This window comes from Oryctolagus cuniculus, chromosome 15 (genome assembly GCF_964237555.1).
Source record: "Oryctolagus cuniculus chromosome 15, mOryCun1.1, whole genome shotgun sequence".
Classification (NCBI taxonomy): Eukaryota; Metazoa; Chordata; class Mammalia; order Lagomorpha; family Leporidae; genus Oryctolagus; species Oryctolagus cuniculus.
In genome coordinates this window covers 83,292,135-83,319,954 of record NC_091446.1, presented here as the reverse complement: position 1 = coordinate 83,319,954, position 27,820 = coordinate 83,292,135, and the positions used below count along the sequence as shown (strand labels likewise).

At 49.3% G+C, this 27,820-nt stretch overlaps 1 protein-coding gene and 1 long non-coding RNA gene across 26 annotated transcripts in view; one reads left to right on the top strand and one right to left on the bottom strand.

The window, feature by feature from the left end:
- Nucleotides 1-16,358, bottom strand: part of MARCHF8 (membrane associated ring-CH-type finger 8) — a 105,692-nt gene extending 89,334 nt beyond the window's left edge. For 3 of the 10 annotated variants that reach the window (XM_008269845.4, XM_002718326.5, XM_008269850.4), the window contains exon 1: nucleotides 16,198-16,357. The gene's annotated coding sequence lies outside the window, so the exon portion shown is untranslated. Of the gene's footprint in view, nucleotides 1-1,195; nucleotides 1,280-4,365; nucleotides 4,516-14,894; nucleotides 14,979-15,954; nucleotides 16,110-16,197 lie in introns of those variants that run through there. The other 7 variants (XM_070058124.1, XM_017348680.3, XM_051823720.2 and 4 more) reach the window with 7 other exon arrangements.
- The window catches only part of LOC103351327 (uncharacterized), a 555,796-nt gene that overhangs the window by 334,537 nt on the left and 193,439 nt on the right, over nucleotides 1-27,820 (top strand). The window lies entirely within an intron of this gene.

Here is a 27,820-nt window from a genome sequence, read left to right as displayed (position 1 = left end):
TATAGGAGCTGAGACTTTTCAGAGGGAGACAAAAGACAAATCCAGATTTAAGAAGCACAATCCTATACCAAGCAGCACAAGTAAAGGCCTCCCCACCCGCACCATAAAGCCTAAGCAACCACTTTAAAACAGAGAGGAAGGACAGATTATGGCAATTAGTTTTGACTACAGATTCTCACCAGCCACAATTAAAATCAGGCAGTAGCATCTTTATTCAAAGCATCAAGAAAATATAACTGTTAATGACCACTGTATGTCTAGCAAAACTGCCCTTTAAAAATGAAGATGAGGGGCCGGCACTGTGGCACAGTGGGTTAAAGCCCTGGCCTGAAGTGCTGGCATCCATACGGTCACTGGTTCTAGTCCCAGCTGCTCCTCTTCCGATCCAGCTCTCTGTTGTGGCCTGGGAAAGCAGTAGAGGATAGCCCAAGTCCTTGGGCCCCTGCACCTGCATGGGAGACCTGGAAGAAGCTCCTGGCTCCTGGCTTTGGATCAGCCCAGTTCCAGCCATTGTGGCCAACTGGGGAGTGAACCAGTGGATGGAAGACCCCCCCCCCCCGCCCCGCCTCTCCTTCCCTCTCTCTGTAACTCAAACCTTCAAATAAATAAATAAATCTTTAAAAAAAAATAGTATACTGGAGATGACAGAATCAGTGGACTGGTATCAACAGACCAACAGAAAATGAGCTTTTATAGAAACTGGGGGGCTGGATGGCCTGAAGCACTGGCATCCCATATGGGCACTGGTTCGAGACCCAGCTGCTCCACTTCCGATCCAGCTCTCTGCTATGGCCTGGGAAAGCAGCTGAAGATGGCCCAAGTCATTGGTTCCCTGCACCTGCGTGGGAGACCTGGAAGAAGCTCCTGGCTCCTGGCTTTGGATCAGTGCAGCTCCGGCCATTGCAGCCAATTGGGGAGTGAACCAGCAGTTGGAAGACTTTCTTTCTCTCTCTCTCTCTCTCTCTCTGCCTCTCCTCTCTCTGTGTAACTTTGACTTTCAAATAAATAAATCTTTTAAAAAAATAGAAATTGGACAATGGTTTCTATGGATATACAATAAGCCTAGAACAACTAAATGCTGAAAACAGAGCAAAGCTGAAGGGCGGGCTTTATCTGACTTCAAGACTTCTTACAAAGCTATGATAATCAAGAAAATGTTCTATTAGTTAAGGATAAACCCAAAACAGATTCATACCTCTGCTTCTCAAAAGAGGCACCAAAACAATCAAATGGGGAATGGAAAGCCTTCTCAAGAAACGGTGCTGGGACAACTGGACGTCTGTATAGAAAAAAAATTATGAACTTCAACGTCTAACTCACACCACAAATAAAAAATCATCTGAGATCTAAGCCTACATAGCCAAGGCTATAGAAATTCGAGAAAACAAAGAGTATCTTCACACTCAAGTGTGGGCAAGAGGCAAGGAACGCATTTGACAACACTCAACAAAGGGGGACACTGGAAGTTCCCCCTCCATGGTGCTTGGTTGATGCTGGCAGTATCAACATGCAATTAGTTTATAATATATACGTGCGTGTTTACACAGATGTTGCTATGGTCTGATTATGGCCTCAAAAATTTGGATGTTGGAGGTTAACCACCAATATGATGGTATTAGAAGTAGAGAATTTAGGAGGACAGACCAGCAGGAATGAGATTTGGGGACCTAGAAAAAAGGGCTGGGGGAACAAGCTAGGCCCTGTGGCCCTTTTGCCTTGCACTCTTCCACCATGTGAGGATGGACACAGCAGGAAGGCCCTCATCAGACACCTAACGCAGGCACCTTGAGCTTGGATTTCCCAGCATCCAGAAGAGTAAAAACCACATTTCTGTTGTTTTATATTTCAGACACTTTGCCGCAGCAGCACCAATGCATAAATTCAAACTCAAGGCTGTTGTGGAGCTATACACTAACAGACGTAACCTGGCTCCGCTGTCCATTGAGAAGGCCTAGAAGTAACGACTGACACACACTGGCTGCATCAGGTACATCACGTACCCACATCGTGTTTTCCAAACACCGTGCCTCACCAAGGACAGCAGGTCTCCTAGGAGGGAGCTCATTTGAGGGCTGGGGCACACAAAACCAGGCCAGGCATCTGCTCACACCAGACATTAAGTGAACACTCAAGGAATCCAGGGACATAGAAAGGACACAGGAGGCAAAAGCCGTAAGGACCCAACTGGGGCCAGCCTGAGTGTAAAAACAATTAAAGGGATAAATTCTAAGGCCACTAAATAAGAATGTATTACGAACCATTCTAATTAATAACTGAATAAATACGCAGCAGGTCCAGGAGAGAAAGCTCTTCCTTACAATAGAATGCCCATACAGAGGGGTCAGGAAATCATCCCTGGGGGCTAAAAATAATGGGCGACAGTCGGAAGAGAACAGGATATTCACATGGTGTCAGTAAGTACTCACTTCCAAGGGGAAAACTGTACTTTGGCAACAGAGAAATCTGGCAGGTACCAACAGAACCAAGGGGCCAATATCATCCTTAATACTGGACCCAACTGACATCAGGTGGCTCCCAATTTGTTATTAGCAGAAGAATGAAAATCACCTGTTTTAAAATCCCTGCCTGAAGTGTACAACCTGAACCAAACCCCGTGGAAATGTCAGATAAGCACAGGTGAAGGTCATTCTAGAGAAAAACCGGTGTGTAAATGTGACAGAGAGGTTAAGGAACCATTCCATGCGGATGGATACTGCAGAAACACAGCTCAGCTCAGGGTGATCGTGGGAACAGGGCAGCACGGGGCAGTAGAGGCCGCAGAGGGCCACGACCACAGCTGCAGCGCGCACTGTGAACGAGATAACACTGTGCCACCATCCACTTCCCCGCCGGTAATTCTCCCATGGTTTTGTCAGCAAAGGCTCTGGATCTCAGGAAACACACACTAAAGTGTTCTCAGGACATATCCAACTTGGATTCAAATCAATCAAGGGAAAAAGGCCATCTCTTGTATGCACTAGGAAAAAGAATGACAGCCATTGCGGCCAACTGGGGAGTAAACCAGTGGATGGAAGACCTCTCTCCCTCTGCCTCTCTGTAACTCTGCCTTTCAAATAAAATAAATTAACCTTTAAAAAAAAGCAATTAACAGGCCCAAAGATTAACAGGAAAAGAACACATACTGTCAAATCACAGAAGCTTATGAAAATTTAAAGAACATCAAGACAACTTTACTGATGAGTTAAACAGGTAAAAACAATGAGATGTTTTCCACCTGTTAAGGCTCTAATTTCGTTTTTTAAAAAACATCAGCATTGGCCAGGATGCCCTAAAGTGGCCACTCAACACCTCACTGGTAGGAGTGTTGGTTGTAACCTTTCAGGAAAGCAGTTCAGACACGAATCAGAAGCTTTAAATAAATTCACACCATTCTGGTTTATGACACCATGTGAAAGAAACAACCTGAACTATGGGTAAAAACTATCCCTGCTCATGTCCCGGCTGCTCCACTTCCAATCCAGCTCCCTGCTAGTGGCCTGGGAAAGGCAGTGGAGGATGACCCAAGTGTTTAGGCCCCTGCACCCGCATGGGAGGCCAGGACGAATCCTGACTCTGGCTTTGCTCTGGTCCAGTGCTAGCAGTTGCAGCCATCTGGGGAGTGGGCTCACTCTCTCTCTCTCCCCGACTCTGTAACTCTTTCAAATAAACAAATCTTTAAAAAGAAAAAAAAATCTATTCCCAAAGATAATCAGCGAGCAATAAAGTAGCAAAACTATTTAAAATAATCCACCACAAACACAAGAGACACAGTTAAGTAAACCACAAAATGCAATATGCAGTCATTAAAAGCTATTAAATGGGAAATATGATGTAATACAAATTAAGGAAATTAAATTTTTAAAAGTGGGCCTTTAGGATGATCTTAAGTAAGTAAAAGAAGGAAGAAAAGAATTCACAAAGCCCAGAATAGAAGTGCTAAGAACGGTGTCTGACAATATAAACAAGGAAGTGACAAGTGACGCCTGGCCCAGCCTCCAGGCTAACCACAAGCTACCCACCTGCCCACCCCTCACCACCTGTCCCCACCTACCACACAGCTACCTGTCCTTCCTGCTGGTGTCATTCCCACAGCTGTCTGCTCCCTCTGCACGCCCAGCTCTTTGAGGGAATGGCACACCCCCGCTGTGCCCAGGAAACACTGGCTGCTTCCTAATTGACAAGCTCTCTCCCACTTCTCATGCATGTAAAAAATGCACCCTCCCTACTCCAGTCACTTCGAAATTGAAACCTTAAGTTAAATATGGAAGTTCATCAAGAAGCAATCTCACTTTTGTTTTCCTCTTTCAAATAAAGGCCAGAACAGTCTCCCTGGCAGCCCTGAGCCGGTAAGACGACCCCACATACCTGACTGGCATGGTGCTGCTGAGATCATCGCTACTGCTGTCAGCTGACTTTCCAGTCCAGGAGCAGCAGCTGGCAGCCTAATCAAGAGCTGCTGGGAAAAACACAACCATCTGTGCTGCCGACCTCAGCCACTACCCAGGGCCACACCTGCCTCCAGCCCGCCCTAGTCCCTGCTGATTCCACCTTGCACTTGGCAACTCTGCCTAATTGGCTGAGAGGAGCACAAGGCCGGGCAGGGGGTTGTGAGCGAGGCTGGGGACACAGACAAAGCAGATGGAGTAAGCTCACTCTAATCAGGCAGTGTAACAGGTGAGAGGTGTCGAGAGAACAACGGTTCTCAACAGCTGTGAATCTGCAACCCAGGGGACTTGTGGCAGTGCCTTAGAGATATTTTTGGCAGTGTGTGTGTGTGTGTGTGTGTGTGTTTTGCTGGCACTGAGTAGGAAGAAGCCAAGGGCACTGCTAGGCATCCTGCAATGCACACGACAGCTCCCCACAGCAAAGAATTATCCAGGGGCTGGCATTGTGGTGTAGCGGGTAAAGCCACCACCTGCAGTGTCAGCATCCCACACGGACACCAGTTCAAGACCCGGCTGCTCCTCTTCCCATCCAGCTCCCTGCTAATGCACCTGGGAAAGCAGAGGAAGATGGACCAACTGCTTGGGCCTCTGCACACACGGGAGAAGTCTTGAAGAAGTTCCAGGCTCCTGGATTTGGCTTGACCCAGCCCAACCCGGGTCATTGCAGACATTTGGGGAGTGAACCAGTGGATGGAAGACCTTCCTCCCTCCCTCCCTCCCTCGCTCACTCGCTCCCCAACTCTGCCTTTCAAGTAAATAAATCTTTAAATCACAACTAAGGAATTATCCAACCCCACTAAGGGTGAGAAACCCTACCACAAATCGATGTATCCCTGAAGACAACAGAGCCCCAACCCCCCGCTAGCAGGACCAGAACCCGGTGGGTAAAGGAGGCTGAGGGACTCCAGGAAAGGACACTAAACACACCTCCTTGATCAGATACGGGGTAGGGCGAGAACCGCTCCTCTGTTGACCAAAATTTGACCTCAGCAGTTGGGAACAGGAGCATCCCAACTCAATAAAAGCAGTAAAAATGCCTTTCTCCCCAAGGCTTGCTCCACCCTTCATATCTTCCACGTCTGCAAAGACGGCTTTGCAGCAGAAACTGCAAGAAGATAATCCTATCAAAATGGCCCATTCCAGTAAACACCACCAGGGAAGCTGGCCACACACCCACAGAGTCAATGACAAACTCAGCTCTGAGTCTCGGCAGAAGCCAGGAACACAAACTCACAGCTCACAGCTCCACTTAAAGAGAAAAGAGCAAGCACTCAAAGATCACCCGAAAGAAAATAACGCTCTTTTCCCAGACAAATCATCGAAAACTTCACAGGACATACAAAAGCAGCATTTTCAAAGCTGAAAACAAACCATACTTAGCATGCACTTAAACAACAACAAAAAATGCAGATTAAAAAGAACTTAGGGTGTGGATCATCATTAGTGCAACTGGGTTAAAGCCATCACCACTAAGACACACCATATGGGTCTTTGCTGACTATATTAACAATTTCATCGAGCCGTGACTTCCTCCTCTGAGAGACCAAAAGTTCCGACAAGTCATCAGGCACCTTCCCTGGCTGACGCTTACAGAACCTGGACCCATCTCTGAAGCATCACTTAGTTGCCTGTCTGGCCTGGACCTTTGTCCTTTCAATGGCAGGGACACCACTGTTTAGTATCGGACAGCGGCCTGTTAGCTGTGCGTCATGTTACAGGTGGACATTTAGTGCAGTGCTTAAGCCGCCAACTGGGACACCTGCATCCCGTAGCGAAGTGCCTGGGTTCAAGTTCTACCTTGGTTCCCCATTCCAGGTTCCTGCTAATGTGCACCCTGCGAGGCAACAGGCAGGTCTCAAGTCCCTGGGTCCCTGCCACCCATAAAGGGAGACTTGATTGAATTCCTCACTCCCAGTTTCAGTCTGGTCTAGCCAGTTTCCTGCTAATACCCCGGGGAGGCAGTGCATGATGGCCTAAGGACTGAGGTTCCTGCCACTCACATGGGACACCCGGCTTTGGCCTGGCCCAGCCCCAGCTGCTGCAGGCATCTGGGAATGAACGAGCAGATGGAAGAGCTCTCCCTGTGTCCCCCTCGCTGTCAGTCTAGTCTGCCTTTCCAATAAATAAATAAATCTTTTTTAAAAATCTAAATTTCAGGACCGGCAGGTAAAGCCGCCAAAGGTGATACCGGCATCCCATATGCACACCTGTTCATGTACCAGCTGCCCTACTCTGATCTAGCTCCCTGCTAGTGACCTGGGAAAGCAGCAGAAGATGGCCCAAGTGCTTGGGCACCTGCATGCATGTGGGAGACCCAGAATAAGCTCCTGGTTCATAGCTTCAGTCTGGGCCAGCCCTAGCCATTGCAGCCATTTGGGGCATGAACCAACAGATGGAAGTTCTGTCTCTCCCTCTCTCTCTCACCCTACCTTTCAAATAAAGAAAATCGAGTTTTTTAAATTAAGTTACATTTGTACAGACTTTACTGGCTGAGGCATCTTTAATCCAAGAATCTTAAATCTGAAAATGCTCCAAAATCTAAAACTTTGGAGCATATTGTGGGGCTCGAAAAGTTTCAGATTTTGAGCGATTTCAGATTTCAAAACATTTTGGACTTCAGATTTTTGGATTATGAATGCTCAATCTGTACACTCCTACAACAAAATACCAGTCATTACAAAAACTCCAAAGATAAACCACAAAAGCACAATTCTGAGGGAAAATCTCACTTGTTAGAGAATACATACATACAAAATTATTCATGTAAAAATGTTTTTAAAAGCAACAAATAGGGGTCAGTGTTGTAGCATAGTGGGTGGAGCTGTCACCTGCGACACCGGCATCCCATATGGGTGCCAGTTCATGTCCCAACTGCTCCAGTTCTCATCCAGCTCCCTGCTAATGTGCCTGGAAAAGCAGTGGAAGATGGCCCAAGTGCTTGGGCCCCTACATCCACGTGGAAGACCCAAAAGAAGTTCCCGGCTCCAGCCTGGCTGAGCCCTGCCACTGCAACCACTTGGGGAGTGAACCTGCAGATGAAATTCTCCCTCTCTCTAACTTTGACTTTCAAATAAATAAATAAATCTTTTATTTTAAAAAAGGCAACAAAATAAAGCTACTTATTATTTTTGGATAAGTATGAGCCCATAAATGCAGATTAAAAACACCATGAGATACCGCTTTCCAATCACCAACTAACAGAAAACTTAACTCTGACCATATTAAGTAACACGGAAGAAGAACTCTTACATGCTACTCTGGTAAATTCTCACTGGCACAACCACTAGGGAAAACAATTTACATTGCAGAGTGTGGCAGACAGAACTCTAAAGATACTCCTCCAAGATTCCTGCCCCTCTTTATTGAATCACACATTCATCTGGGTCCAAGTGTAAAGTGACTATGAAAAATACTGAGCAGCCTAGGTTACCCAGGTAGGCCTAATCTAAGCAGATAAGCCCCGAAAAGCAGAGAACTGTCTGCAGCTAGAGGAGGAGGGGGAAGAGATAAGGCAGAAAGGGAGAGCAGAGACACCCAAAGCCTGAAAGGGACTCAACGCCTGTTGGTGGCTTTAAAGATGAAGACAGGTGGATGTCTGGTGCGGTGGTAGTTTCCGCTTGGGACACCCACATCCCACATCAGAGCGCCTGCTTCAAGTCCCGGCTCCCCTGCTCTCGCTCCAGTCAGCTTCCTTCTCATGTGCAGCAGCTGATAACTCGTGTACTTGCGTTCCGTCACCCACCTGGAAGACTCAAACTGGGTTCTGGACTCCTGACTTCTGCCTGGTCCAGCACTGGACCAACAAATGCGAGATTCTCTTTCTCTTTCTCTATCTTTCAAATAAAATGAAAATAAATAAAATTATTCTTTATAAATTGCCATAAGGCAAGCAATGTTGAGCAGCCACCAGACACTGAGAATAGGCAATGACTGACATCTGGCAAGGAAACACAGTCCTCGTTCCTACAACACAGAACTGAATCTGCCAAGAACCTACATGAGCTAAGGCGCGGGTCTCATCTTCAGAACCTCCAGAAAAGAATGCCGTCCTAACGACAGCCTGAGACCCAGCGCAGGTAAGCTGGCCAGCACAGCACACTTCTGACCTACAGATAATAAAACGCATGTGGTGTTACGTGATCACTCGAACACAGCAGTAGAAAACTAACGTTACTAGAAAAAGGTGAAGAAATGCATTACTCTACAACACAGCAGCTCCACACCCGACCATGCCCAAAGAAACTCTTGCCTGTCTGACCCAGAATGCAGGCACAAGAATGTTCATTCACATCACCACTGCTCGAAATAGGAAAAAAAAAAAAAAAGGTGACAGCCCAGCCGTTCATCAGGAATATAAAGGACAAACTGGAATAGTCACACAGTGTGACACAACACAGCAACGAAACAACAAGGAACTGCATGGCTGAGTCTCAGGTCTCATGGAGTTATACAGCTGAGTAGCACATCGATCAAAACAGCATAGCTCAGGGCCAGCATCTGGGAGCAGCAGGCTAAGCCTTCATTTACAACGCCAGGATCCCACACTGGCGCACCCGTTCCAACCCAGCTCCCTACGAACACTGGGAGGCAGTAGAAGATCCCCAAGTCCTTCAGCTCCTGCCACCCACAAGGGAGATCCAGATGGTGCTCCTGGCTTTGGCCTGGCTTTGGCCTGGCCTGGCCCAGCCTGGCCCAGCCTGGCTGTTGCAGCCCTTTGGGGAGTGAACCAGCAGATGGAAGATCTCGCTCTCTCTCTCTTCTCTCTCTCTCTGCCACTCTGCCTTTCAAATAAACAAATCGTTATCAAAAATAAAAAACACAGCTTAGAGATAAAAATATAGTAAAACTATAAACACCAAGAAAGCAAGGGACACAGGGGCCAGCATTGCTGCCACCTCTAAGGCCGGCATCTCGTATGGGCACCCTGTTCATGTCTTGGCTCCTCAGCTTCCAATCCAGCTCCCTGCTAATGGCCTGGGATAAGCAGCAGCAGATGGCCCAAGTGCTTGGGCCCTGCCACCCATGTGGGAGACCCAGATGAAACTCCTGGCTTCAGCCTGGCCCAGTGCTGGCTTTTGCAGCCATCTGGGGAGTGATCCTGTGGATGGAAGACATCTCTCTTTTTCTGTCTCCCTCTCTCTCTCTAACTGTTTCAAAACAAATAAAGAAGTCTTTAAAAAAAGAAAACAATGAACACAAAATTTAGGGTAGCAGTTACATCTGTGGGGAGGTAAGGGGTTGGGATCAGAATGGGGTACCCAGGGCATCAAAGGTAATGTAAGGTTGCTCCTTACTGGTGATTAACACTATTTACATTCTATCCACGTCTTATAAATATTGTAATGCCTATTCAATATTTGAAAGAGGAATGCATCTAAGATCAACAAACTTAAATGTGACCAAAACCAGGAACATTTTTTTTACTAAGATAATAAGCATTTGTGAACAATAATTCAAATAATGTGTAACAATCCAATCACTGCTTTAATCACATACTACGTGGCTGTGAGTGCCTGTCTTTTTCCACTTGGCGTGACTTCAAGGCCCATCCAAGTCACAGCATGTGTCAGTACTGCCATCCTTTTCTGCTTAAATAATGTTCCCCTGTGTGGGTGAACTATATTTATTTCACCTTTCATTAGCTGCTATCCATTTATGTTGTGTCTACTTTGTGACTACTGTGCAGAGTGCTACTGTGAACATTCATACAAGTTCTGATGTGAGCATATGGCTTCATTTCTCTTGGGTACCTGGGAATGGAGCAGCTGTCTCATGTGGTAATATCATATTTAGCCATTTGAGGAAGTGCCAGACTCTTTCTCAAAGCAGCGGTCCCACTTGATATTCCTACCAATAATACATGAAGATTCCAATGTTTTTAAAAGATTAATTTACTTATTTTGAAAGTTAGAGAGAAGAAGAGATCCTCCATCACCTGGTTCACCCCACAAATGCCCACCATGACCAGCACTAGGCCAGACTGAAGCCAGGAGCTTCATCCGGGTTTCCCACATGGGTGGCAGGAACTCAAGCACTTGGGACATTTTCCACCGCTTTTACCAAGCTTTCAGCTTCAGCAGGCAGCTGGACTGGAAGTGGAGCCATTGGGACATGAACCAGCACCCATACGAGATAGTAGCATTGTGGGTGAATGCTTTACCTGCTATACCTCAACACCAGCCCCAAGGATTTCAATTTCTACAAATTCTCACCAACACCTGTAATTCCCTGTTTTTCTCTGATTATATTGTGGCCATCTTCACAGGTGTAATATGGCATTTTAGTATGGTTTTGATATCCGTTTCCCTGACGGTTAATGTGCAAGAGTCTCTCTCCAAATGCCTGCAACAGGCAGAGCTGGGCTTTGGCCAACAGCTAGGAACTCAACCCAGGTCTCCACCATGGGTGGTAGACTCAGCTAGCTGAGCCGCTGCACCAGCTGCCTCCCAGGTTGGGTTAGCATCCTCTGTGTGCTTATGGCCACTTACAGGTCTTGTCGGAAGAAGTATCTACCCTAATCCTTTGTCCATTTTCTAATTAAGTTCTTCCTCTGGTTACTGTTGAGGTGCTCTTTGTATACTCTGAATAATGGACTTTTATTAGCTCTATGATTTTTCTCACACTGAACACAGGTAAGACATAAACAGAATGGCGACAGGGAGTTTCATACACTGCTGGGAGAGAATACTGCTGTACAGCCACACGAGGAAGCAACCTGGTAATACTTAAGTCACTGATGTGCACACCTTATACGCAACAGCTCCAATCCCAGATGCACACCCCAGAGAGATTCTGCCACTTGAGGAAAACAGAGTCACCTTAGCAACCCATCAGTGAAAAACAGTCACCAAAAAAAAAAAAAAAAAATCCACATAGCATGATGCCATTTACATGCCGTTCAAAAACATGCAAAAGCAAGCAACATGTTGGGGGACTATACGATGTAAATTAGTATTATGAAGAAATGAGACACAGAGTTCTAGATGGTTGTTACGTGTGAGAGGAAGGAAGGGTACATGGGAGATTTTGATGGGATGGGTAATATTCCACTTTGTAAGCACAGATTTATGTGTGACATGCAAAGACAGGTAAGCACATCTCCAAACACGTTTACATGGTGAGAACATCACAGCAACCTGAAAACCACATGCAAACCATATCACCAACTATTCTCAAGCCACTGTGGGAAATGGGGGTTTCCTGGCTAGATGTAGTTCAAGTTCTTTTCTCAGTGTGAGAGAAGAATTCAAAGCAGAGACACCGATGAAGGGTGAGAGTGAGCGTGATTTATTTAAGAGATTACTCAGAAGCGAACTCGGGCAGCAGGAGGGCTTCTCTTCTCCATGAGCACAGGGACTCTGCTGCTGTGCCCAGCGAGGTTCCAGCTGCCCCTTCATGGGGCAGGGGGTGGTGCCCTAACAGAATGGGCACAGAGTTTGGGCAGGCCTTAGTGCACACGGCGACCTCTAGGAAGGCTTTACGGCATCTCCATGCGGAGCTCAACATACACGTAGTCATCATGGTATCTGCTACATGAGAAGAGAGGCTCAGGTGCATCGTGGGAAGTGGGTGTACTAAGCCTGCAGCCACGTGGGGTCAGCCCGGAAAGGAGTGGAGTTGGTTTTGTTTGTTTTTGTTTGATTTGTGGTGAGGGGCTCCAGGACAAAGGCTGCTAGCAGTCTCCCAACTCCTCTGTTCACTACCCTGCTCCCTGCCCAGCCCACACCAAAGCCAACACGGAGCATGCTTTGTAGACCAGAGAAGACGGATTCCCTGCCCTTGTCACCTTTCTGCCCGACTCACCCCACCTCTGTGGCCCGGCGTAAATACCACCTCCACCAGGGAGCTATGTCATTTAGTCTCTCATCCTCCTCTCAATTCCCACGGTTTCTGTATCACCATGGCCCTCCTCATATAGCCCTCTTCTATCAGGGACAAGCACCTGCAGGACCGGAACCTGGGTCTCCACAGCAGCCTGGCTCACAGCACTGAAGTGTTCTGTTGATTACTGAATGAACAAATGAATTTGAAAATTCAGGCATTTCACAGTGAGGTGAGCCAAGAAATGGACCTGGCCTGGTATAAAGACCAAAACAAAACTCTGCAGCAGGGTGCCTGGCCTGGTGGTTAAGATGACCTCCTGGGGTCAGCGCCGTGGCTCACTTGGCTAATCCTCCACCTGCGGCACCGGCATCCCACATGGGTGCCAGGTTTTAGTCCCAGTTGCTCCTCTTCCAGTCCAGCTCTCTGCTGTGGCCCAAGAAGGCAATGGAGGGTGGCCCAAGTGCTTGGGCTCCTGCACCTGCGTGGGAGACCAGGAAGAAGCACCTGGCTCCTGGCTTCAGATCGGCGCAGCGCACCGGCCATAGTGGCTATTTAGGGGGTAAAACAACAGAAGGAAGACCTTTCTCTCTCTCTCTCACTGTCTATCTCTATCTGTCAAAAAAATAAATAAATAAAGATGACCTCCTGGAGTCAGGTTCTGGCTCTGCTTCTGATTCCAGCTTCCTGCTGATGCGCACCTCAGGAGGCAGTGGAGATCCCTGGCCCCAACACAGGAGACTGGGCTTCAGTTTCAGCTCCCAGTTAACAGGCATTCGGGGACTAAACCAGCAGAAAGGAGTTTTTTTCCTATCCATCTGTCTCTGCCTCTCAAAAAGAAAAATCAAAAATTATATTCCTAGGGTGGGTATCTGGCAGAGTGAAGATTGAGCTTTGGGATGCCCACATCCCATAGAAGAGTGCCTGGATGGTGTTCAATCTCTCTTCCTGCTAATGTGCCCTCGGAGGCAGCAGACGAAAGATTCAAGTACTTGGGTCCCTGCCACCCATGTGGGAGAGCTGGATGCAGTTGAAGTCTCCTGGCTTCAGCTTGGCACAGCCCCTGGCTGCTGCTGTGGGCATTTGGGGAGTAAACTGGCAGACTGAAGCCATCTCTCTTGCTCGCTCACTCTCTGTCTCTGCCTTTCAGATAAAATGAAATAAAACTTTTTAAAATAAAAACCAGGAATTTCCTTCAAAAATTTTACTCTTTGACATATAACATCAACAGTGAAAGTCTTCAACATAGCAAAGCCTAACAACTGGCTAAGATATAAATGCTAATATGCATGCACTGATCATTTCCCATGCTCACGGGGGACAGGACCAGCAGGACAGCTTCCTGACAAGTTCAGTATCATCAGAGTAGTGCACTGCTTTAGAGAGCCAATCACATACCTGGAGAACAGACAGGGCTGTAAACAGGAAAAAAAAAAAAAAAAGCATATGCCATTTCAAGACTCAAATTCAGAGCCCTTTTAGAAACTTCGGAAATATTTTATTTGCTTTCAGATACTGTAAAGATATTTATCACCTAAATGTTATGTAATTATGGCAAAAATATAACTTTTTTTTTATTTGCAAGACAGAGAGAAGGAACACTGACCTTCCACCTGCTGGTGCACTCCCACAACGGTTGGAGCTGGGCCAGGCTGAAGCCCTGAGCCTGGAACTTAATCCAGGGCTCCCAGGTGGGAGGCAGGGCCCAAGCATTTGGACCATCTCTTGTTGTCTCCTGAGTGCACATCAGCAGGAAGCTGGAATCAGGAGTGGAGTCAGGAACCGAACCCAGGCACCCCCAGAAGTGGCATCTTAGATCTTAATCCCTGCAACAAACACCTTGGCCAAAGAAATCAAACATATATGGTGGGGAAAAGAGACCACGGAGAAAGAGTAATCTCTCTCAGGAACTAGACACTACTGCTAGTAACAAGAGGGTTTCTTAACTGGCTTAATTGCTTTATTATCATCTATGCTTGAGCAAATTTCTTCCTAGCACTAATACCACAAAAACAAAACACGTGGGAGCCAGTTTACGGAATAAAAATAGTGAGCTGAGCTGAACGTGAACTTCAGACGACTAATTATAGCGTACGTATGCTCCATGTAATACTTACATTGAAAATTCATTATTTTTTTTTTAAACAGGCAGAGTGGACAGTGAGAGAGAGAGAAAGGTCTTCATTTGCCGTTGGTTCACCCTCCAAAGGCCGCCGCAGCCGGCGCACCGCGCTGATCCGATGGCAGGAGCCAGGTGCTTATCCTGGTCTCCCATGGGGTGCAGGGCCCAAGCACTTGGGCCATCCTCCACTGCACTCCCTGGTCACAGCAGAGAGCTGGCCTGGAAGAGGGGCAACTGGGACAGAATCCGGCGCCCCGACCGGGACTAGAACCCGGTGTGCCGGCGCCGCAAGGTGGAGGATTAGCCTAGTGAGCCGCAGCGCAGGCTTAAAATGGACTCATTATTTATCTGAAATTCATATTCAGACGTTACCTAGCAGCTTTATTTACAGCCAAACGACAGAGCAGTAATCAACCCAATTTCCTTACTTCGTAGCAGAAACAAAAAGCCAGAGAAAGGAAGTGGCTTGCCGAAGCTAAAACCAAAGACGAAGGAAGTGTACTTGCTTTGAGCAGAGAAAACCCAATGCACCAGGTGCACTCTGTCCATTCCTCCTCCAGTTCTTGGTCTTCTCAGAGAGGCACGAGTGGATTAGCTGCAAAGTGGGATGGTTTTCCCAACATCAAACTCCACGTCTCAGGGAATCTCTTAACAACTCCAGGCTCCAACAAAACCAACCAGGAAACTATGCATTGCTGATATAAGTTGTTTTGTATTTTTTTCCTCCTTACAAAGCACCACCTCACAGTCTGGGTAAATCAAACAGAACATCCTTTTCCCACAAACCCAGTGCTCTCCAAATCCAAAATTCTCTTGCGCTGGGGTCCCGGGACCCCGCAAATGAGCACGCTCACAGGACTCCGTGCCTCTAACGACCTGGGCCCGTGGGCGCTTTCAGTGTCCGTGGCTTTCAAAGGGTGCGTCCTAAGCCACCCACACAACCGCGCCTAAAGTCTTCCCACGGCCGGCTGGCACCTGAGCACCTAAACCAGCCCGGCAACGGGGCAGGCGTCCAGGGGCTGCAGACCTAACGCCGGCTTCTCCGCCCCCGGGGACGGCGAGCCAGGGAGGGGTCTCCATCACAAAGCACGGGGTCTTTCTCCACCCTGCGACAGAGATCAAGGACAGAAGGCTGCTCCCGACCCCAGCAAACCGACAACACACACACACACACACACACACACACACACGCGTCCTCGGCTCCACGAGGAGGCAAACCGCCCCCCAATCACCACCAAGCGAGGCGAGGGTGGGGTAGGAGGCAGGGAGCCCCCTCCCCCTCCTAAAAAGGTTCATTTTCACGTTTTACTAATCGGGCTTCCAATAAGGTCTGAAGAAAGCAGCTTGCCAACGGTAACGTCCACCATGACGCCGGCTCCCCAAGTTTCGGGCTAAGAACTTCGGGCGGACAGAACGCAAACCCAAGCCAGGGCGAGCCGGGAGGAGACGGCGGCCGCGACGCGCGCGGGTCTGCAGACATCACACGGCGGACATGGGGGGTGTCCGCCCAGACTCGCACTTCACAGCCGGGGCTGCCCACACAGCCCGTCCGAGCCCGGACCTCACCTGCAGACCCCCGAGCGATCCCGCGGCCCCCCGCCGGCGGCCGCACACACCCAGACGTCACAGTCCAGGCCGGGGTCTCCACAGCCTGGCGGCAGCGCACAGCCGGGTCCCACCTGCCGCGGACCCCGCGAGCGGCAGCCACACCCCCCACCCTGGCCCTGCCCCAGGCCGCGCCGGCCCCCGGCTCGGCCCGCCCCGCCCCGCCCCGCCCCCGGCCGCGGCCCCGTCGACGGCGGGAGCTACCTCAGGTAGGCGCCGAGCTCTCGGCACGGCCGGCCCGGCCCGCCTCGGACATGCCGTAGACGCGGACGCAGCAGGGCCGCCCGTCGGCCAGCGCGGCGCCTGTTTACGCCCCTCCGCGGGGGCGGGGGGAGGAGTGGGGGAGCGCCGGCTGGTCGTCACGTGACGCCGGCGTCACGTGCCCGCCCTGGGTTGGGCGGAGAGGTTGCCCTGGCGACGGCGGCGGCGCGGTCGCCGCTTGGGGGTGCTCTGGGCAGAGCCGATGGGGCTAGGAGGGCGCTAGGCCTGGCGTCCTGGGTGACAGGGTGCACGCCTATCGGTGGTTTGGAAGCAGGAAGAGTGTTGGGCCCGGTATTAGGGTTTACAGCTCAAAGGAGAAAAAATGGGGAATGCGTCCTTAGGCAAAGCTAGTCAAGGGAAGAAGAAGTCGTAACCGTTTCGTTTGCTTTGAAGTTCACATTGTTTGCTTTCGCTTTTTTTTTTTTTTTATCCACAGTGAAAGGGGGCTGCCCACTGCCTGCCAGAGAAGGGCTTCAGGAAGGATGATGGGACTTCCAGCTTTCAATTACGTTTTAACTTTTCTGCGAAGTTTCCTCCACTGCAAAGTTTCCTCCACTGCAAATTTTCTCTCTGTGTGATATGCATCATTAAAAAGAGGTGGGGGACGCTGGCAGTGTTGTGGCCTAAGGAACTAAGCCACTTGCCTGCGATGCAGACATCCCATAGGGGCGCTGGGTGCAGTCCTGACTGCTCCAGCTCCCTGCTAATGCACCTGGGAAAGCAGAAGAACATGGCCCAGGTGCTTGGACCCCTGCCACCCACGTGGGAGACACAGATAAACTCCTGGCTTGCAGCCATTTGCAGAGTGAATCAGCAGATGGTAGTTTTATCTCTCTCTCTCTCCTCTCTTTCTCTCTCTAATGCTGCCTTTCGAATAAATAAATGTTTCTTCAAAATAAACTACATACAAGGCCGATGGTTTCTGTTTCCTGTTAAATCCATGCACGGATTGTGACCACGTCCTCTCAAATATTCCAGTCGTGTTTTGTTGTCAAGAAGTGAACTGTTGTAGCACTACCCTAGTTTCTCACATACTTAGCTAAGTTGAGGACAGGCTGTCTGGGTCAAAACAGGGGGCTTAAAATCCTACAGATTGCGGTGGACATTGTGGTGCAATGGGTTAGGTCCCCTCTGCTGCCAACATCCCATATGGGAGCACAGGTTCAAGTCCTGGCTAACTCCATTTTTTGACCCAGCTTCCTACTCATGTGCCTGGGAGGGCAGTGGAAGATGGCCCACATGACATCCCCACGGAAGCTCTAGTTGGAGTTTCAGCCGTGAACCCGGCAATGGAAGATATCACTCTCTCCCCACCCCCACTCTGTTTTTCAAATAAATAATGCCTGGTATTTAAAATATCCTGCAAATCAGTACAACAAGATCAAAACATCTTCATTTCTACAACACACCTGGAATGCACGGAGTAGAAAATACAACGATGACTGCTCTCCATAGCCATCTTTTACTGTAGCTATGAAGGCCCACCGCCACAGCCTGTTGGCGCTCTGCTTCTGAGCATTTTTCATTGATGTGCCTTATGCTAGCTCACGCCTGCTGAGCAGAAACGCTGGTTAACTGGTCTGTGGCTGTGGCATCCCGCCATCTTTCTGTAGAAAGCGGCAGAACCTTCCTAGTTCTAGAAGGATCTGTGGGTTATGCAGCAGGGCCGACAAGCAGAGCTCACGGAAGCCAAGCTCGGGTGAGATCTGTCTCAGCCTTTACTTTCTAGGCAGTTTGCTCAACCTTTCTGAGCATGTCTTCATCTGTCTAAAAGATAGTATCTGCCGACTACAGAGTAGTTACAAGATGAACAGAGATAATGCTTGCACAGCACTTGAAAGTGCCCCATACAGCCAGTGCCCAACAGCTGTTAACCTTTAGGGCGTCTGGCCAGAGGGTCACAGTGTGGGAGGTCGGAGTCCCCAGGAAAAGGGGGGTTGGCAACAAGAATGTTTCCAGGCGCTGGGTCTGGAATCTTGCCACCTGGCCACAGTGGAAGCCAGGATTACCAGCAAGGAACCAGAGCACAAACAGAAAGCAGCCTTTGCACTTAGAATGTGAGGAGGCCAGGAAGACAGCAGGTGCTCGCCGCAGGTGCATGGAGGTGACCAGGTGCTGATTCCCAGACAACTACTGGCCTTGTCACAGCAAATCCCAGATTCTTCCCACTGCTGCTAACCCACTGCCTTTCCGTAGCCTCGGTGCATGTCAGGAAATTGCCTAGCCCTACTGTGGTTTGTGGGATATAGGGAATACTCAACAAACAAGTCAGGCTTGGACCAAGTCACTGGTGTCAACCGCACCCATCACACCTAAACTCTCCACCAGATGGTCAAACATACAAACCGTGTTTCAGTTTTTAACTTGGAGTTTCACGGCAAGCAGCGAACTGTGTTGTTACCTAAGACAAAACACACTGGCAATGTGTGTGACTCCTTAATGGCTTACAGTGTGAACACAGCAGGCCTGAGACATGAGTTGCCTATCTAGAGCCAGAAATCCAGACGCTGGACATGTGGTGCTGGAGAGAAAAGACCACTAGAGGGAGCAGTCAGACGTCAGGGGAGAAGGGAAACAGGCGGCCTGCAGACCAGTTGGGAACACCACGTAGACTTTTTTTTTTTTTTTTTTTTTTTTAACGAGAGGAACAGGGCAATGTTGGGATCATGGACTTTCCTAGCCCACAGGCGGCAGACTCTGCGGCCATCACCATCAGGGTGGAAGGGTCCCTTGGAACCAAGCCAGCTTTCTATGATGCCTTCCAAAGAGGGTTGTTATCAGAGAGTGAGGTGGATTTGGGTGCATCAGCTCCTAAGCACCTGTCATTGCAAGTACAGTGAGGCTTGTTCCCCAAGGCTCCTGCCAGCAATCTATTTTTTTTTTAAGATTGATTTATTTGAGGCTTGCGCCGCGACTCAATACGCTAATCCTCCACCTGCGGCGCCGGCACACCGGGTTCTAGTCCCAGTCAGGGCGCCGGATTCGGTCCCGGTTGCCCCTCTTCCAGGCCAGTTCTCTGCTGTGGCCAGGGAGGGCAGTGGAGGATGGCCCAAGACCTTGGGCTCTGCACCCCATGGGAGACCAGGAGAAGCACCTGGCTCCCGCCATCTGATCAGCGCGGTGGCCATTGGAGGGTGAACCAATGGAAAAGGAAGACCTTTCTCTCTGTCTCTCTCTCTCACTGTCCACTCTTCCTGTCAAAAAAAAAAAAGATTTATTTATTTGAAAGACAGAGTGACAGAGGGAGACAGAGATAGATATCTTCCATCTTCTGGTTCACTCTCCCAAACGGCCACAATGGACAAGGCTGGGCCAGGCCAAACCAGGAACCTAGAACTCCATCTGGGTCTCCTAGATGGGTGACAGGGTCCCAGGTACTTGGGCCATGGTCTGATGCTTTCCCAGGCACATAGCAAGGAGCTGGATCAGAAGTGGAGCAGCTTATACCCGAACCGGTGTTCATTTGGGATGCCAGCATTGCTGGTGGCAGCTTAACCCGCTTGGTTAGATCTGTCGTTAGATACTAGTGGAAGGTCTGTTCTGATTGCTCATCGTATACAGGAAGCAGAGAGAGTGGGGGAGGGGGGTGTGCTGGTGTGACTGTTATCTGGGAGTGTGCTGCGCCCCAGCGCCCGCCCCAGCCCTGTGACTCCCCACGTGGAAGCCACCTGACTTCCATCCCTGTCTTCTACAGTCTTTCCCCCCTGCCCCTACAGAGTCACAAGATTTTGATTTTTTTTTTTCAGATCTTAAACCTCAACGGTGTCCCACTGCAGAGTAAACTCCCAGGGGCTTACCTATGGGGGTCGCCATGATCGTGGTGTCTTCCTGTGGTCCCTCACTCCCCGCGCTGCCCACCAACCTTGCTGCCTTTGCTGTGCCTTGGGTTCCTCAAAGGCAGCACGTCTGTCTCCACGTCCATGCTTCCACTGTGACGTCACTTGAAAGAGACTTTCTTAGAGAGGCTGGCTCCAGCCACCCTTTCTGAGATAGCTTTCCCACCAGTGCTCCCTGAGTTTTTATTCTCTGTCCTGCGGTCTGTGGCACAGTCACAGCTCAGAAATACCCATTTTCCAGCCATCCTAAAACCCTTGCTGTTGGGTTGTGCAACCTGAGTAGCTCTGGCCAACGGACTGTGAGCGCAAAGGGGCAGCCGTAAACCATGGTGGTGGCGGTACCCTTGATAGGACCCACTAGGGCCCCTGCACCCACGAGGGAGACCCAGAAGCTCCTGGCTCCTGGCTTCCGATCCACACAGCTCAAGCTGTTGTGGCCAACTGGGGAGGAAATCAGCAGATGGAAGACCTCTCTCTTTCTCTCTATAACTCTTTCAAATAAATAAATCTTACCAAAAAAAAAAAATGCACTAAGGCCGGCGCTGCGACTCACTAGGCTAATCCTCTGCCTGCGGTGCCAGCACACCAGGTTCTAGTCCCGGTTGGGGGACCGGATTCTGTCCCGGTTGCCCCTCTTCCAGTCCAGCTCTCTGCTGTGGCCCAGGGAGTGCGGTGGAGGATGGCCCCAGTGCTTGGGCCCTGCACCCACATGGGAGACCAGGAGAAGCACCTGGCTCCTGGCTTCAGATCAGCACGGTGCACCGGCCGCAGCGCGCCGGCCGCGGCGGCCATTGGAGGATGAACAACGGCAAAAGGAAGACCTTTCTCTCTGTCTCTCTCTCTCACTGTCCACTCTGCCTGTCAAAAAACAAAACAAAACAAAACAAAAATTGGGTAAAGTTACCTCCTGCAGCACCAGCATCCCATATGGGCACTGGTTCAAGTCCCTGCTGCTCCTCTTCCAATCCAGCTCTCTGCTGTGGCCTGGGAAAGCAGTAGAAGATGGCCCAAGTCATTGGGCCCCTGCACCCACGTGGGAGACCTGGAGGAAGCTCCTGGTCCTGGCTTCAGATCAGCCCAGCTCTGGCTGTTGCAGCCAACTGGGGAGTGAACCAGTGGATGGAAGACCTCTCTCTCTCTCTCTCTCTCTCTCAGCCTCTCCTTCTCTCTGTGTGTAACTCTAACTTTCCAATAAATAAATAAATCTTTTAAAAAAATAATTGAACTCTAAAAAAATCTTCGTATGTGGATTAAGAATTCTAGAGCATATTGTATGTCTTTTGCAACAAAATGGATGCAATTGGAGACCATTATGCTTAGTGAAATAAGCCAGTCCTAAAAAGAGAAATATTATATATTTTCTTATCACCAGCATCTCATATAGGCTCCAGCTGCTGCACTTCTAATCCAGCTCCCTGCTATGCACTTGGAAAAGCAGCAGATTTCCAAGAACTTGGGCCCCGCCACCTATGTGAGATACCTAGATTGAGCTCCAGGCTCCCGGCTGTGGCTTGGCCGAGGTCTGGCTGTTTTGGCCATTTGGGAAGTGAACCAGTAGATGGAAAGATTCTCTCTCTCTCTGTCAATCTCTCTCCCCCCCTGCCTCCGTCTTTCAAATAAAATGACAATATTTTTTAATATTAACTGGATTAGGTCATTTGCTTTGTTGCACATTTACATAATTTCACATACCTTTTTTAAAGATGTATATATTTGTTTACATGTTTATTTATAAGTCAGGGTTACAGAGAGAGGAAAAGAGAGAGGGAGAGAGCAATCTTCCATCTACTGGTTCACTCCCCAAGCGACTGCAACATTCAAGGCTGGGCCAGGCTGAAGCCAGCAGCCAGGAGCTTCATCCAGATCTCCCATGTGGGTAGGAGGGGCTCAAGCACGTGGGCCATTGTCTGCTGCTTTCCCAGGCCATTAGCAGAGAGCTGGATTGGAAGTAGAGCAGCTGGGACATGATCCAGCCCCCATATGGGAGGCTGGTGTTGCAGGAAGTGGCTTTACCTGCTATGCCACAGTACTGGCGCTAGTTCCACATACCTCTTATTAATACTTATCAAAGCTAATTTTTAAAATTTATTTATTGATTTGAAAGGCAGAGAGGTAGAGACAGAGAAGGGTATACTGGTTCACTTCCCCAAATGTCTACAACAGCTGGAGCTGGGCTATGCTGAAGCCAGGAGTACAGAGCTCAGTCTGATCTCCCAGATGACTGGCAGGGACCCAAGTACTCAAGCCATCACCTGCTCACTCTCAGCAGTAAACAAAGCCTGCACTTGAGCCCAGGGTCTCTGACATGGGATGTGGGCAAACCAAGAGTTGGTTTAACCGATGCCAAATACACACCCACAGTTGGAGTTTACGCTGCAATACAGGCGGACTTTAAACTAACTAGGAACAGGTGTTCAGCACAGCAGTGAAGCCACTGACACACCCCCAGGAAGGCTCCACTTCTGATCCAGCTTCTTGCTGAAGTGCATCCTGGGAGGCGGCAGGTGATGGCTCATGTTTGTGGGTCCCTGACACCCACATGGAAGACCAGAATGGAGTTCTAGGCTGCTGGCTTTCACCTGGCCCAAGCCCCAGCTCTTGTAGACATTTAGGAATAAACCAGCAGATGGAAGATCTGTGTCTGTCTTCCTCTTTCTCTGTCTCTCTGACTTTCAAATAAAAAGAAAACAAATAAATAAAAAATTTAAACTTTACCAGCCACCTAATTACAGCCCCTTGCACATAGAAGGCTCTGGATAAACATGTGAATGAACACACTTGCAAGAGGGCTACCTGATGAAGACCAAGTCCATACAAACTAAGCAACACTGCTTTGCTCATCAGTCATATTCTTCTCCCTAAACATGTAAGATCTCTTCAAATGCTTGAGAAAAGCCACTGGCACAAAAGAAAGAGATTCAGAGTGCCAAAGAATCCAAGAGAATGTATATTTTGAAGCTTTACTTATTCATTTGGAAGGCAGAGTGACAGAGAGAGAGAGAGGGAGAGACAGATCCGTTGTCACTATTCAGATGGTTGCAATGACCAGGAGCGGACCAGGCTGAAGCCAGGAGCCCTGAACTCCACATGGATCTCCCATACTTGGGCCATCCTCCTCCGCTGGGGCTCGAGCTGGTGCCCATATGGGATGCTGGCGTCCCAGGTGGCAGCTGAACTTGCCATGATGCCTGCCCCAAGAATGGATTTTTTTAATTGAATTCAAAGAAAATTTTGCTTCCAAAACAAGGCTGCATAGATTCTTTGAGCCATTCCTCAAGCTAAAAAATGCCAGATTTCACATTGTTAACTTTAGATTTTTAAGCAACAGCGAAACCCCCGCAAACCACTGGAAGGAAGTCTGAGCAAGAGCATGTGTCCGAGAGGCCAGCAGAGCACTGAGAGCCTGTCCATATGATATGTGTGTGCGCCCCCTGGACACGTGTGAGCTTTGCTTCTGATGGCCTCCCAGGACCAATGAGCAGACGTCAGAGCTCAGCGTCACCCAGGGGAATCCCTCTCTCTCCCAAAGTTGAGACCTCAGTCCATTGCCCAGCATACAAGGCTGCAAGGTGAGCTGGTTAGGAGACATTCTGAGGAGGGGGTGAGGAGGTGAGAAATTGTAAACAAAAGCCAACCACCAGAATGACGTAACAGAGATGCAGGAGAACCTCAAAGCACCATGGGTAAAGATATACACTGGTAAAAGTACTTTGGAAAATTGTTAGTACCGTGTAATTGGTTGAAGAAACGCAACATTCATCCCACAATCCAGCAACTCAACTCTTAGGCATAGACTCAAAAGAAATGCATGCACATGTTTTCTAAGATACACACTCAAATGTTCTTTTCTTTTTAAAAGTTTTATTCATTTATTTGAAAGTCAGAGTTACAGAAAGAGAGGGGGAAAGAAAGAGGGATCTTCCATCTGCTAGTTCACTACCCAGATGGCCACAATGGCTGGAGCTGTGCTGATCTGAAGCCAGGAGCCAGGAGCTTCTTCTGGGTCTCCTACACAGGTGCAGGGGCCCAAGGACTTGGGCCATCGTCTACTGCCGTCCCAGGCCATAGCAGAAAACTGGCTCAGAAGTGGAGTAGCTGGGACTCAAACCCGTGCCCATATGGGATGCCGGCACCGAAGGCGGCAGCTTTACCTGCTTTGCCACAGCACTGGCCCCTCAACAAATATTTCTTGAGGACTTACATACAATACCTTGTTAATGGTATAAGGACTGGGAACAAAGACGAAAAGATGAACAGGGCCACAATTCAGACTCTCCGGGACTTGCCATCTCTTGCAATTCAAAGGCTCACCCAAACGTCACATTAAAAATGTCACATTAAAATCGGTAGACCAGGGAAAAGCATGTAGTGCGAAGAGGAAGGAAACTGGCCTCAGCAGAGATGCATCCTGGGAGGCTACGTCCAGGAAGTAATAATAGGGTTCCTATCTGCAAGAGCAGACGCTAATAAGACCAGGCTGGGAAAAATGAAGAACCTTAAAAATCAAACCTAGATGGAGTGACTTAAGCTAACACAATTAAAAACAAGAAGTCACCTTTGCCCCAAATAAAATTAAAGTTTAAAAATTATAGCCCTAAACTTTTTCCCCCAAAGCTAAAATTAGGTGCAGCTATAAAAATAAGGGACCCTATGCTTAGCTAGCTGCGACACTTGTGCCTGGCTGTGCTAAGACCTAACCCAGTTTGTATACCTCCTAATACTCAAATAACGGTGTGGGAAGCGGGACGCTGCTCTCCCACAAGGGGAACAAAGGGAGCGAGACGTCACCCCCCCCCCCAGGGTGAACAAGATGACGCTGACAGGGAAAGGAACTGCTAAAGAAGTAAACAACAAAATGGCGACGAGGTGCATGCCTCCCATGTGATCCCATAGCTGATTGGATAGAAGACGCATGCCCTTCACATGATCAGCTCACGGATTGGACTTCTGTGTGCATGGACACTATAGTGCTTTTGATTGGTCGCTGCGGGTATATAAACCGTGTGGCTTGTGCTGGGGGCGCTCTCCGGACTCCCGACTTCAGGAGGCCTGTCTGTGCAGACGCCGAGTAAATCCTCTTGCTTTTGCATCAGCTGGTCTGGACTCTGAGTCTTTGGGGTGTGCCTCTCGACGTGTTAGCATCCTCACTCCAAGGGTCTAACAAAAACTCCAAGAAACGAAGCAGGCACTGAGACTTTTGAAGCCTGGCTGTGCTCAGATTCCTGTTTCTGCAAGGTCCCTGTGGCCAAAGCGTAGAAAACAGGTAATGAGGGCACAGAACGAGTTCAGGGAGCCTTGTTAGGAGACTACAACAGATCGAATGAAAGCTATGGTGACCTGGACCGAGGTCATTGCAGTGGCGTGGGTGGATCTGTAATAACTGCTGGAATAAAAACCAGTACACACTTCCTGCGCCTCCACGTTCACGTGGCCGTCTCAACCATTGTGGGTGTACTTGCAGTAAGAAAGCCATTCAGCTGTGAAGCCACCAGCCACCTCAGCAGAAACCAAGAAGGAAGATGGGATTACGCCTACGGAGACACTGCCGGCTGCGACAAAAGGCAACAGCACAAAGAGGGTGGAGTGAAGAAGGGCTGTGGGGCTTCTGAGATCCCACAGGACTCACAGGCTCCGAACAGGAGTTATCCTTTGGTGCAAAAGGTAAACCCCAAAAGTGATTCAGAAACTCGCGGGGCCACCATGCCCACCACAGCCGAGGGAGAACCTCTTGTTCCTCTTCCGTTTCATGTTTCAACATGTTGATTTTCATCTGTATGCAAGGGAAAGCAACAGAGGAGAGAGAGAGAAAGAGAGAGAGAGAGAGAGAGAGAAAGTTCCACTTCAAATATCGCTCCCCAAATATCCACAATAGCCAGAGTTAGAATAGGCTAAAGCAAAGAGCCGAGATTTCCATCCGGGTCTCACACATGGATGACGTGAACCCAAGTGCTTGAGCCATCATTTGCTGCCTCCCAGGACGCACTAGCGGGAAGCTGGCTCAGAAGAAATGTGGCCAAGACTTGACCTGCACTCTAATGTGGGAAGCCAGTGTCCCAAGCAGGGGCTTAGCCTGCTGCACAAAGCCTCCCCCTCCTCTTCCATTTTTTAAAAATATTTAACTTTACTTTTTATTATTTAGTTATGTATTTGAAAAATCAGAATTATAGAGAGACAGAGAGAAAGAGAAATCTTCTATCCAGTGGTTTACCCCCCAAAATCCCACAATGGCCAGGGCTGGGCCAGGCTGAAGCCAGGAACCAGGAGCTTCATCTGGGTCTCCCACACAGGTGCAGAAGCCCAAGCACTTGGGCCATCTTCCACTGCTTCCCCAGGCACATCAGCAGCAAGCTGGATCGGAAGTGGAGCAACCGGCACTTGAACTGGTGCCTATCTGGGGTGTTGGCCTTGTAGACAACAGCTTAACCCACTAAGCCACAGCACCTGCCCCTCCTCCTCCATTTCAAAGTGTGGGCCGCCTCTTCAGGTGAGGACAGGATGCTGCTGCCCAGTGCCTTGGAGGAGATGAGGCCACCCAAGGGGGTCTGGAGGGCACCTTGTCAGACCACAAAGGCTGACTCTCTTGCCTTAAGATCCAATGGACTTTGTCTTGCTGAATTTGGATTTGCTTGGACCTGCCCTGGGCTCTCCCTTAACAGGGAGTGGCTGTTATGAGTCCTCTGCCTGTTCCCACCACGGCAGTGTGGAAGTGTGCGACTCATGGGGCTTCAGGGCCCACATGGGAGGAATCTCAGGAGGAATCATCTCTCACCTGATAGTTAAATGAGACTGTGAGACTGGGGAGGCACTGGGAGGGAATGAAGGCTTTGACATGCACAGAGATCATGAGTGGGTGTCCTGAGAAGGCGTGGTGACGCGCTCACCCCTGGCGTGGCTGTGTCTGTGGTATGGAGAAATTCGGTTTGCATGAGTTGAGAAGGCTGGGGCCCCGATCTCATAGGGCCACAGTGTTCTCACCAGAAGCACCAGGGAGCTTTCATTGCCGCTCCCACTGGCTTGATCCCCAGCATCTTTCGTGAATGGAGCAAGGAGGAAACCCCACTGAGCTATGGTGTCCAAAGGTGGGCCTCGGCGAGGGGACTGGATCAGGTGGCCAGGGTGCAGCCCCAGGACTGAGCCGTGACAGCGTCATAAGGAGAGGCCAGGCAGAGGGGAAAAGCCTAGTGTGCGGTCTCTCTGTTTCCTGGCTCACGGCGAGCACCTTCCCCTGCACCCATTCCACCATGCACTGCCCTCATCAGCGGGGCCACCGCATCTTGCACTGTGAAACTTCTATATTGTGAGCTGAAATACACCTTCCATGAACAGCAACTCCGGTATTTATATTAGAGTGATGAAAAGCATGGGGCTTACAGTGAGATTAGTTTTTCCAAAAATCATGTATAATACTTTCATCAACCTTTTTTTTAGATTTATTTATTTATTTGAAAGAGTTACATAGAGAAGGAGAGGTAGAGAGAGAGAGAGAGAGGTCTTCCATGCGCTGGTTCAATCCCCAGTTGGCCGCAATGGCCAGAGCTAGGCCAATCCAAAGCCAGGAGACAGGAGCTTCTTCCGGGTCTCCCACACAGGTGCAGGGGCCCAAACACTAGGGCCATCTTCTACTGCTTTCCTAGGCCATAGCGCAGAACAGGATCAGACGTGGAACATCAGGGACTCGAACCAGTACCCATATGGGATGTTGGCACTGCAAGCAGCGGCTTTACCGGTTA